The sequence below is a fragment of the Hemicordylus capensis genome, chromosome 4 (genome assembly GCF_027244095.1).
Source record: "Hemicordylus capensis ecotype Gifberg chromosome 4, rHemCap1.1.pri, whole genome shotgun sequence".
Classification (NCBI taxonomy): Eukaryota; Metazoa; Chordata; class Lepidosauria; order Squamata; family Cordylidae; genus Hemicordylus; species Hemicordylus capensis.
The window spans coordinates 36965452-36977585 of NC_069660.1; the positions used below are offsets into that span (position 1 = coordinate 36965452).

Genomic DNA, 12134 nt, shown 5'->3' on the forward strand with positions numbered 1-12134 from the left:
TCTAAAAACAACATTCAAACCAATCAAAACAATATCAGTTAAAAGCCTGGGTGAAGAAATGCATCTTTAAGGACTTTTAAAAGGATGTCAGAGATGGGGAGGCTCTTATTACACTAGGGAGTGCATTCCAAAGCCTCGGGGCAGCAACGGAGAAGGCCGGTCCCTGAGTAGCCACCAGACGAGCCGGTGGCAAATGCAGACGGACCTTTCCAGATGATCTCAATGGGTGGCGGGGTTCATTACGAAGAAGCCGTTCTCTTAAAAACCCAGGGCCCAAATATAATTTGTTATCACTAGTACAGTTCATTAGCATTCACTTTTTTCTGGTGTGTAAACACTTCTGAGGCTGTGGAAAGATTGTTTCACCAGGTTCTGAACTCCTTATATTAAACCAGACACTTCACTAAATTTGAGGTTGTTTATATTGTATCTAGTCTAGGACCTGCTGTTCTGAGGACTGTGAAACTGACTTAATTGTTTCCTGAGAAAACTGCGTTTGTGATCAGATTACATCATCCCTTTTCTTTTTTACCTCTTGGAAGCAATCCAAAACTGTCTGAATACTCAGAATAGTACTCTTCCTCTCAGAGCCTGCATTCCAAATACAGAACTATCAAACCACAACATTTTGAACACCCATATTAAATTTGTAGTGGGAGAGCCACCTATGGGGTGGGGGAGGCTTGAAAGTTAAACTTATCAGGATTTGTTACTAAATTATAACTTTGAAGAAGCCTTCTTTTGAGGCGGAATAAATAGCCTTTGAATATATGAAGATATGAGTAAATAGGATGTGTGGTGTGCTTATCCATAGGAAACCTTGTGGGAGTTAAGGTAGGTAATGTCTGCATACACACTTGCCTCAAGTTAATAGTCCTGCTGCTCTAGAAGAGAGTGACAGTGAGAGAGGTCAGGAGTACGAAATACATCAAAAGTAATGGTTTGGGTCAGTGTGTGTGTATGCACAGCCAAATAATATTAATGGTGATCTGTTATGGCCATCTGGTTGTGTATGTTAGGCAACATGGACTCTGACTTAAAGCAGTTGGTGACTAAACCTATTGCTGTTTAAAACAGGTAAAAAGCCAGGGAAAGGAAAGTTAAAAACACTTCTGTATTAGTGGTCAAGAAAGATCAACTCAGGACAGTAAACAAACTGGCTATTTCTGATTAACAAAATAAGAAGGCAGCTGTTTAAAGCTGTTTAAGGTCATGATATGAATTACCTTGTCCACAAAAGTCTCCTTCACTTTCTGCAGTCACCCTTGCATGCAACCGAAATGCCTTTGGTAACAAGCCTGCAATTATCTATAGTTGCTTAGGTTTCTAGATCAAACAAAACTCACCTCTATCCATGGCCTGAAAACGTTTTTTTACGGGGAATAAAAAAGCTAATATAATGCCTGTGGGTGCTTTATGCTAGGAACTTAAAGACTTTGAAGTGGCAAGTCTGGAGAGAAGATCTGCTGTGTACATATTTATACATATTTATTTATTTTAAAGATGGAAAGACCCTGAGTAGTGGACTCTTTGCACAGGGCTGATTCAAGCTTGTGGTCACTTTCCGCTTGTGGTCACTTTCCTTGCTTTATTGATTTTGTATCCTGCCTTTTAATCAGTGCTAGATTTTTCAAATCAGCTCACAAAATAAAACGGCAGATATAATTGCTATAATCTTCCATTGTGTTTGGTTGTTTTCAAAGTTCTGACTGTTATTATCTGCAACTTTGAGCATCTTTGTTATGGAAAAGTGTCGTCCTTTTTTTCTTAGTGCTACTAAAGCATGATAAAGTAGAAACAGAACAATTGGGTGAGAATCGCTGAAACATTTGGCAGGAAACTGACAAGAACATCAGCACTAAACCGCTAAGACCACCAGCCTGAAAATACTAGCTTGCCCAAAGGCCTTTTGAAAGAAAAATCTTGACAAGCTTTCTAAAAGCCAACCGTGAGGAATCTAGTGAACTTCCTTTGGGAGGGAGTTCCACATTATGGACTCTGCGTCTTTTAGCAGGTAGCCTGGCTTCAAAGGGTGTTGCATTTGGAGCAGAGTCCGATCAGTTGGTCTAAATACTTAGAGTGGGGGACTCGTATGGTGACAGGTACTTGGATAAAATAGCTATTAGTAAAGATTTGTACACACTCTCAGTTGCAAGTCAAAGATGGGTATTTCAAGCAGCTGTTCCTTTTTTTACCATATACTCTTAATATGACTTGTGAGTAGAGTCATATATAGATCTTTTGCACATTGCTTTTCTCTGGAGAGAGATTGGCTGAGAAAGGACCCTTGATCACTTGTGATTAAATGTTCATTTGGAAAATAGATCTTCATGGGAGACTAACTTTTTTTTTTTTTGGTATGAAAGATCCTCTTCCATACAAAGATCCTGTTCCATATATTATTTCCTTTGGTTTAAGTAAACACAGATTTGCTTTACGTCATTCAAGTGTTCTTCTCTTCCTCACCCCCACCCCGCAAATCCTTATTGGCACAGTAATGATAGTTTGTGGGAAAGCGTTATAGTGCTAAGAATTATAAAGTATTCGACTAATTATACCACTGGGTGCAAACTCTCGGGAATTATCACCTAGATGGACAGGACTGTGAAATAAGACTTCTAAATATTTTGAAGCAGTAAAGGGGAATTGTGTTAAATTCCTCCCTCCACTTTTGGAAAATCTGAGAAATCAAAGCCGTTGATTTGGTTTCAAAGCAAAAGTGTACATCTTTAAGATCAAGATTATTATAAATTGTATTCTGTTTATTTTAAAGTAAAGAAATAACTTTTGTTCAAGATGTTTGTGGTCTCTGAGTTCTGTTCCATACCCCACCTCACACTTACTTAGCATACCACTCTACCTGAGTTATTTTCGGAGATTCAGAGATACTGTGGGTTGTTTGGTGCAGGCAGCCAGGGAATAAAGACTTTGTGGGAGAAGCAAGAGGTTGGTTTGCTTGCCTTCCCCTCCTTACTCACAGGGCTGGTTACTACCAGGCCGTGACAAGTTCAAAAAACTTTCTTCTAACACTTCCCCTCAATATTCGGTTTTTCATGTTGTGGGTGATATTTTGAAATGGAAAGAATAATCTTCCTTCCCCAAGGTCTTGAGTCTTTCTGCCAACCTTCTATAAGACGGGAAGAAATATCAATTGCTGGCTAGGCAAAATGGTTTACGCTGGTGCATATGTGAATTGACCTTTCATTAGCTAACTGTCCACATGCTTCCTTTTCAGCTGATTTGAGAAACAAGGTGTTTCTAAGCAGAGGTAACTAAAGGAGAAAGCTACACATTACTTTGGCAAATGTGTGTTCTCCCCAGTGAGTGTTGGCTGAGAACCCAAGCTGGGTATTTTCAGGGGGAAAGGAGTGACCTGGAGAGAGGTGTACCCCATCTTTGCTTGCGGTTTCTCCTCACAAATGCCTCGAGTCTGCTTCTTCCCCTCTGGTTGGGCTTTCTTCCAGTTTACTCCCCAAAGCCTGTCTGATGGAAAGCTAATCTAAAAACAGTCTGGGGGTACATTCAAGTGTTTTCAAAACCGTGATTTAAGCGATCAAGAAATCAGCCTAGAGCATATCTGCTTGCTTAGAGTGTTGAACTAGGACAAAGGAAACCCAAGTTGTAATGTCCACTCAGCCATGAAACTCACTGGGTGACTGAGCCAGTCACTTACCTCTCAGCCTAACCTACCTTACAGGGTTGTTGTGAAGACAAACCTAGTCATATACAATTCTCTGAACTCCTTGAAGGAGTTATTTACTACTTAACAATGTAGTAAATTAAATAAATCTGGCTGTCTTGGGAGATGTCTACTGATTTTTATTGTCTGTTAAATTTCATTTTGGTGGCTAACATGATGTACAGTGCAACGTGGGCAGTTCTGCACAGCCTGTGCTGCTGTGGGCATCTAAACAATGCCAGCACTGTTGCGCAATAATGCTCATGTGAAGTTGCACAGTTGTACTTGCACAATGCTGCGGCCATCACTTCCAATTGCTGTAGCATCATGCAAGTTCAATTTTACATATTGGCACAAGAGTGGTCTTGTGCCAGCTAGAACAAAAGCAACTCGGCCCCAAACTGCTGGCCTGTCTTAGTGCTGGCCTGTCTGCCTAACTTGTGATAGTTTGAAAGGTGTGGTTAAAATCCCTATATAATCCCTTTCCCTTCTACTTGCCGCTACAGTAGCCCAGAACCCATTATTAGCTTTACATAAGGGTCTCTCAGTTAAGCTGGAAGATTGTGTATTCAAGCACCAACTGAAGATACATTTCAGTTTTTTCAGGTTCTAAATTACACTTCTATCCCACCCTCCTTCCACAAAGCTGACAGCCTTGTGAGGTAGGTTAGGCTGAGAGATAATGTAAAACTGGTTTAGGGTTACCTGCTGAGATTTGTGGCTGAGTCGGGATTTGAACCTATGATTGTTTAAGATATAAGCCCTGTTCAGACATTATGTTGTACAGATGTCTATGCACATGTTGGTGTGAATGACTGCGCCTGTATTCATTTTAAAAGTGGATACAGGACCCTCAAATGCATGGTACAAATAAGAAGTGTACAGCTTTACCTGTGTTCAACATAACATGTGAATAACTGTGTACAGCACTGCACAAGTGCACACTGTACATAAGGCTATATTCCTCCCCTAATTTGCATTGAAATCAAAGATAAATTGTTGGGGGAAAGTTAAAGAAAATATTTCATCTCCAGTTTTCTATGGTGGAAAGAGGCTTGAGGCATCTGTTGAACTCTAAAGTTATACAATCTCGCTTCCTTATTCCCTACCCCAGTGTTTGACATGGACAAATAATTTCTTGCCACTTTCATTGACTTGCCTAGGCCGATGCTGCGTGAATGTGTCATGAATGTGTCTTTTTGTTGCAGCAGAATCGGGTGCTGCCTGGGCTAGTGTCATAGTCCTGCATGATGTTTGATTGGCCGTGGATATCAATGAACTATACTATTATCCTTTTATGACCCAGAAAGAATTACAAAGAATCTTAAATTGAAATATTCTAGTGTATAGCTTCCAGCCTTAGACATACAGTGAAATGCTAGCATTACTTCAGTTTCATATACTGCTTTTTTCATGATTTTTGGGTACAGATATGTACCATGATATTGCACGTGTACCTTAAAATATATTGTCAAAAGAGAAAGATGCACATCTAATTCAAAGAGATTACGCATGTGAAGCTGCTTTATGCCATTATATTAGCTAGATGGCCATCTAGCTAATATAATACTGAGACTGGGAGTCACAGTATTCTGTGACTCACCAAGCTCTCAGGCAGAGGTCTTTCTTGTCACCCCTGTTCACTTGGCAAAGAGGCACCTTTTAACGTGGTGATTCTCTTTATTTAGCAGGGGGAGAGTAACTGGCCCTGTCCACCCCCAGCACAGTACCTCCAGTGACTGTTGCTGGTGTCTATCTTATGTTTCTTTTTAGATTATGAGCCCTTCGGGGACAGGTTCCATCTTATTTATTTGTTATTTCTCCATGTAAACCACCCTGAGCCACTTTTTGGAAGGGCGGTATAGAAATCAAATGAATGAATGAATCTACTACCTGACTTTTTCTGTTAGTTTGTTTAGCTGTTGAAGCTAGGCACTGAACCATTCTGTATTCAAAACATGAACATTTCTTTAAATATTTATTCGTTCATTCAATCATTCATTTTATATACTGCCCTTTCTAAAGTGGCTCATTCGGTTAACATTAGAATAAAAAACACAAAAAACAATGAAAATAAAAAACACATTTAAACCAGATTCAAATTAAAATTTGAAACTAGATATCATTAAAAGCCAGGTTAAAAAGATGGGTCTAAAGCTCTCCTGAAGGCCTCCAAGAAGATAATCCTCTTATATCCATAGGGATCGTGTTCCACAACTCAGGGGCAACAACTGAGAAGGCCTGATTGCACGTTGCCACCAGATGAAGGATGAACCGGTGGCACCCAAAGACGGATCCCTCCTGATGATCTTATTGAATGGTGGGGACCTTGTAGAGAAATGCATTCTCAGATAACCTGGACTTAAGCCATTCAGGGCTTTAAGGTAATAACCAGTATGATGTGGTCTCTCTGGGATCACCTGGAGATCGATCTTGCTGCCACATTTTGAACAAACTGAAGTTTCTGAACTATGAGCAAAGGCAGCCCTACATAGAGCGCATTGCAGTAGTCCAACCTGGAGATTACAAGCTGGTGTACCACTGTTTTCAGGTCATTTTCCTCAAGGAACGGGTGGAGTTGTTGAATCAATCACAACTGGTAAAAAGCACTCCTGGCCATAGCCTCCACCTGAGGCACCAGGGTGAGACCTGGGTCCAAGAGCACTCCCAAGCTACAAAACTGTTCTTTCTGAACCTGTTCTTACCACTGATCTATGGTTCCTCTGTCCTAAAGTAAACTGCTTTAAGTTGCTTAAGAATTGGCATACTTGTTTTCACATCACTATTTTTCTAATTGTAATTTTCATGCATTTTAAGGACCATTTTTTACGGGTGGCATAATCCTAATATATTACTCAAACTCAGTAACTGAATGCAGCTCGGTGGCTTCTGTAATGGTTGTACCATTCCGGTGATGATAAAGGAACAGTGGAGATAGTTCCTGGATTCAGAATTGCAGCTTCTGGCTTTTAGGGAGGAATATTCATGCATTTCCTATTGGAAGGGACCATCAGCTACCTTGCAACCCCCCTTGCCATAGGGCAGGATCTGCAATATGCAGAGCATTCCTGAAAGATGCATGTCCTACTTATTTTTGGAATTTCCCAAGTAGGCGATTCCAAAGCTAGAAAGTTGCTTGGGTGATAAAATGCTCTTATAGGTTGTGGTCCAGATTGCTCAGTAGCTAGAGCCATGTTTGGGCATAGATGTCGTTTTGGGTTTCTGGAGCTGAGGGGTTATAACAGAGTAGGAAATAAATATGATTTGATTATGAAGGGCTTGTACATTTATGAATCACAGCTGTGTCGTCCCCCCCCCCCGCCACACACACACACATACATGGTGGAACTCATATTCAATTTGTGAAAGTGTGGTTAGGTAGGTGACGGAAATTACATGAACATATGAGAATGTGTAATGTGTGAATGGCCAGAAGAAACTCTGATGTATAAAGGTGGGGAAACCTTCAGAATGTGATACTGCTATTGTGAGTTCTCATGAATGTCAAGTTTGGGCATGACAGTTTTTTGGCTGTCGGGAAAGGGAACAAAACTCCTTCCGAAGCCAAGCCACCCCTCTGAAAAATTGCTTTTTGCATGAACAATGGTGAATCCCAGCATGATCAGCAGTGATCCCTCCAACATTTTTGGCAAGCTGCACTTTAAAGAGGTGAACTGCTCATATGCTGAAAGATCACTGAAATAAGGAGGTTCCTTTTTGTGGTGAGTAAAAGGTTTCATTAAAAAGTGGCTTGCTATGTGGACATATAACATTGTGTGGCTAAATGGGAAAATAATATTGACCTCATACACTGTTCATTCATTAAATTTAGGTGAATGCATGCAAATCTATGCTTCTGATATGGATATCTATATAGCAATGCAATAAGGCAGGGGTTCTCAGATTTGGGTCCCCAGATGTCTTGGAATGATGTGAGCTGTAGTTCAACATTATCTGGAGACCCAAATTTGAGAACCCCTTCAGTATGGGATTTTGTGATAGTAGTCTCAGATTGTCATTGGCAAAATGTGTTTCTGTTCCTAATAGGCTTTGGCTGCCTTTGACTGAGCTGCTAGATTCTAGAGGCACAGAGCAGGCAGTGGCAGATTACCAGAGAGGCAGAGGGGGCATCTGCCTATGCCAGCACAATTTGAGGAGCGGCAATTTTTTCTGTCCCTCTCTGGGGATGGCGGCAGCAGCTACAGTGAGGGTGGGATGAGGAGAAAGCCCCCCCCCGTGTGTGTGTTTTTTTTTTAAAAAACCGCCACTGCAGTAGCTGTGAGGAGGGGAGAGTTCCCCTTAACAAATCCTGAGGAAGGGTGGGATGGGGCGTGGCACTGGTGGTGGAGGCTGTGGCACGGGGGGGGGGGCAGGAGTGGAGAGTTCCCCTCTTACTGGGATGGAAGTGGCAAGCTCCTTCTTCCAACTGACTGCACAGGCCTCCCGAGTTCTGCCTTTCTCCTTCCTCCACATGGAAGAAGGCCAGAAAAGGGCTGCTCAGCAGAGAGGTGAGAGGCCCGCACAGTCAGTTGGGAGGAGGGAGGGCAGCTGGAAGGAGCACACCACACAGTGGCAGTTTAAAACACACACACACAAACATACCATGGGGGGGACTTTCTTCTTGCCCCTGTCCCCACCCTCGCTGCTGCTCCCTGGGCAAAGGGGGAACGTTTCTGCTCGACCACTTCTTCCTGAGATCTACAGCCACCAGTCTCACAGCGGCTTTTTTGGGGGGGGGGGGAATCCTTTTTGCCTATGGGCAGCAAAAAGGCTAATTCGCCCCTGAGAGCAGGCAGGAGGAACTTGCAAAGGAGGGGTGGAAGAAGCATGAGCCCATGAAATTGGGAGCTGGGGACCCAAGCAAACAGCACACCAAGAGATGTGGGGGTGGATGGATTAGAACACAAGGGTTAGAACTTTGGTGAAAATGGTGGTTCAGGAATGAGAGAAGGGCAGAGAGGAGAGCTCTAGAGCTAAGGAATCACATGTTGATTTTGAAATAACCAGCCAGTTCTTTGGCTTCAGGCCTATAGTCCACTCTAATTGCCCCTGTTGCATAATGAGAATTAACAATAAGCAGCCTAGAAGAATTTCAGGGCATCGTACATAGTAGCAGGACTTTGTTATACAGGCTTTTCAAAGTAAAACCTACTTGCTCAGCACTTTTCATAGCTTACTCTCTCATTATGCATCAAACTTTTCCTGGCAAATACTTGGTAACTTCATAGGTCAAGGTCTTGGCACTCATTGCTGGTCTCTTTCCAAAGTGTGTCGAAATTTTAACCATTTAAAAAATAAACATTCTTTGTAGCAGGGACACACACACACACACCCCGCCCACCTGTGAACACTAGATGCAAGTTTAAAGTAGTGACTGTTCTGTTGTGGTGCCAGAGTTTCAAAATATTACATATCTTTAATCTGTGAGTCAATACAAAAGTGTGGTCTTGGGTGCCTTCTGAAGAACTGTCCCATGGGGATATGGCTACAGTCTGGAAAACATGATGTGCTTTCGTAGAGGTTGCTGTGACATCACAAACCACATTCTGCTGTTGTAGTTACCAGACGGTCTTGGAACTTGCTGTGTAGGAGTGGGTTAAATATTGTGAAAGTGATCTCCAAGTCTGAGCTGAAAAAACAGGAATAGTATCTGTATGCCTCCTGCAGAGGTCTGGTAGAAGAGGGCATTTCTCTCTCTCCCAAGAGCAGGAAAAGTTGATCTAGAGAAAGGAACTGACTTTTTTTCTTCAAAAGTCGTAAGAGTCCATCCTGCCACTGTGCCATCATTCGTAAATACTTTTTTGGCTCATTTTAGCGCAATATTAGTTGGATTAGGACTATTGGAACAGACATGGTAGCCGCTTAAAAATTTGTTGCAGTGTAAAATCTGTAACGCTGTGGTTAAACCCCATTGTCACCGTACCTCCACTTCTAGCTGCAGAAAGGTGGTAAGCTGGGTTTAACCCAGAAAAAGAAGTAAGAGTGAGTGAGTGAAACCTACTCATTTTCACTTCCTGTTCTTTTATCAGGTTTATAATGCTAAAGTATATACAGTAGATAGTCTAGTATTATGGCTATCTTGACTTGCACCATAATAACTTGTGTATAGTCATCAGAATCCCCCCTTCTGTTTTCTTGAATGTTTCTTTAGAGTTTTCTAGAATATATTATATTATTATTATTAATAATAATAATAATAATAATAATAATTCAATTTCTATGCTGCCCTTCCAAAAATGGCTCAGGGCAATTTACAGAGAGAAATAATAAATACATAAGATGGATCCCTGTTCCCAAAGGGCTCACAATCTAAAAGAAACATGAGACAGACACCAGCAACAGTCACTGGAGGTACTGTGCTGGGGGTGGATAGGGCCAGTTACTCTCCCCCTGCTAAATAAAGAGAATCACCAAGTTTAAAAGGTGCCTCTTTGCCAAGTTAGCAGGAGAGATATATACCCTCAATATTTCCAGACAACTATGCAATGTATTGGTTTTCTCACCTGTCTTCTCTTCCCACCTCCCCTTAACCTACTGATTTGGTAAAGTGTTCCTGAAATTCTTCTTACAGCTTATTACAGCATCCTGATATCTGTGATTATTTTTTTAAATCAAACTAAATTGCTGATGATAATTACACAAAGCATAGATTTGGCTCTTGTGAAATGTCACTGGGAAACTATCCATTGTAAGGGCAGTGCTACGTTAAGATTATCAGGAGAAATGCTAGTATTACACTGATGCTTCCCACTGTGTAAAGTGTGCATGTGAAGGGTGTGTGTGGGAAGGAAAGTGCCGCCAGTGGGCAGGGAGGAAAAGCGCCGGCCAGACTGTCTGGCGGAGGAGAATGGACTGGAGCTGAAGGTGGCCGGGTGGTGGCGGGGAGAGAACTGACTGGGGCTGAAGGGAGGGTGGATGAAGATGGGAAGGAGAGACAGGAAGAACTAGGGGCGCAGATGCTCTGTGCCGGATCAGCTAGTATATATGATTGTATTATATGCACACATTATACCAGCGTAACTCCACTTGTCCCTGCAGCAGTCACCATGTACAGAGCCTCCCAGAAAGCACATCCAGGTAGCTCTAATTCTAGGGATTGAGGGATCTGCTTCAGGACATCTGTTTCTAGATTCATAGCCCATGTTGGCTTCTTGTTGGACCATGAAGCCAGCAGGGCAGCTAGCTGTGGGCAGGCAACCTTTGGCACTCCCGTTGTTGTAGAACTACAACTCCCATCATCCTCAGCCACTATTTATTAATATTCGGGTGCTATAACTTGTGTACTATATAGTCTTTAGTGTGTTCAACAACATCTGGAGTGCCCAAGAGGTTGCCTTCCTCTGGTCTTTGGTGAGTACATCAGGGATGCTGCCTGAGGAAAGATATCGACTTCCCTGATCCATTTCTCACAGTGTGTCACAATTATGCACTACAGCACGTAACTAGTAGCATGTGAAGCAGCTGTCTTTGGATGTGTGCCCTTAGTGACGTCACTAACAATCTTTCGTTTCCTGCAGAGGTTTTTCATGTTTAATGTGAATATAGAAGCTTTTTTAAAAAATACAATTTTAAAGTTTTATATAATGTGTTTGCTCTACCTTTAGGGCTGACATGTCACATGGCAGTGGCAGCTTGTGTTTGGTTGTGCTTGGAAAACACATATAATCCCTGCCAGGCTTCCTTAGCCTGCCTTTGATTTCCCTGTAACAAGAAGCAAAGTTGGAGGTAATGTGAGTTACATGCTGTCCTTTAAACTGAATGTGTGTCTGAAGGCACATGATGCAGCTACCTTGCTGAAGCTAAGCAAATCTGGGTCTGATCAGTACCTGAATGGGAGACTGCCTGGGAACTCTGCCTTGAGTTCAGTGGAAGAAAGGGAAGAGATAAATGTAATAAATAAATGTATGTGGTTTTAGGCTGATATTTGATTGTTAAGCAGATTTGAATGTAAGCTCATTCTAATCCAGTTATGTCTAAACTCCTCATTTCATTTAATTCTGAACAGCTATATAAGAGTTTATAATCTGAATCACTTCAACATGTGAAAATTGTAAAACTAGGATTCTGTAAAACATATACTATTGTTTTCTCATTAAACCAAACCAGTTGTCAATAAACCAGTATGTGGACTACACAGTTCCCTAAGCATCTCAGCTTTGACTATGGAATTGTAGCTGGAAATAGATTTCTGTAGAAGACAAAAGGATGTTGCAAAAGAACAAAAAATGAGGAATGGACATATTCAGTAGATGATGACCATTCCCTCTCAAATGCACTACCATCGCTCCCTATTCCTAATCTAGTCTTCTGCAGTTACCACTGTAGAAAAACCAAGGCTGATGTCAAGGTTAACAGTTGCTTTATCTGTTTTCTTGAAACCCCTGAATCTGGTTACATACACTTCTTAAAAAATGTATGAATACTGCAATTGTTTTGTGAATATAGTTGACAGCCA

At 41.7% G+C, this 12134-nt stretch overlaps 1 protein-coding gene across 8 annotated transcripts in view; it reads left to right on the forward strand.

Moving 5' to 3' along the window:
- ZHX3 (zinc fingers and homeoboxes 3) overlaps positions 1 to 12134 on the forward strand; it is a 70099-nt gene that overhangs the window by 12456 nt on the left and 45509 nt on the right. The window contains exons 1-2 of one of the 8 annotated variants that reach the window (XM_053251007.1): positions 9263 to 9665; positions 11284 to 11404. The exons of 2 other annotated variants lie outside the window; for them this stretch is intronic. The gene's annotated coding sequence lies outside the window, so the exon portion shown is untranslated. Of the gene's footprint in view, positions 1 to 5913; positions 6064 to 9262; positions 9666 to 11283; positions 11405 to 12134 lie in introns of those variants that run through there. 5 more of the 8 variants (XM_053251006.1, XM_053251005.1, XM_053251004.1 and 2 more) reach the window with 5 other exon arrangements.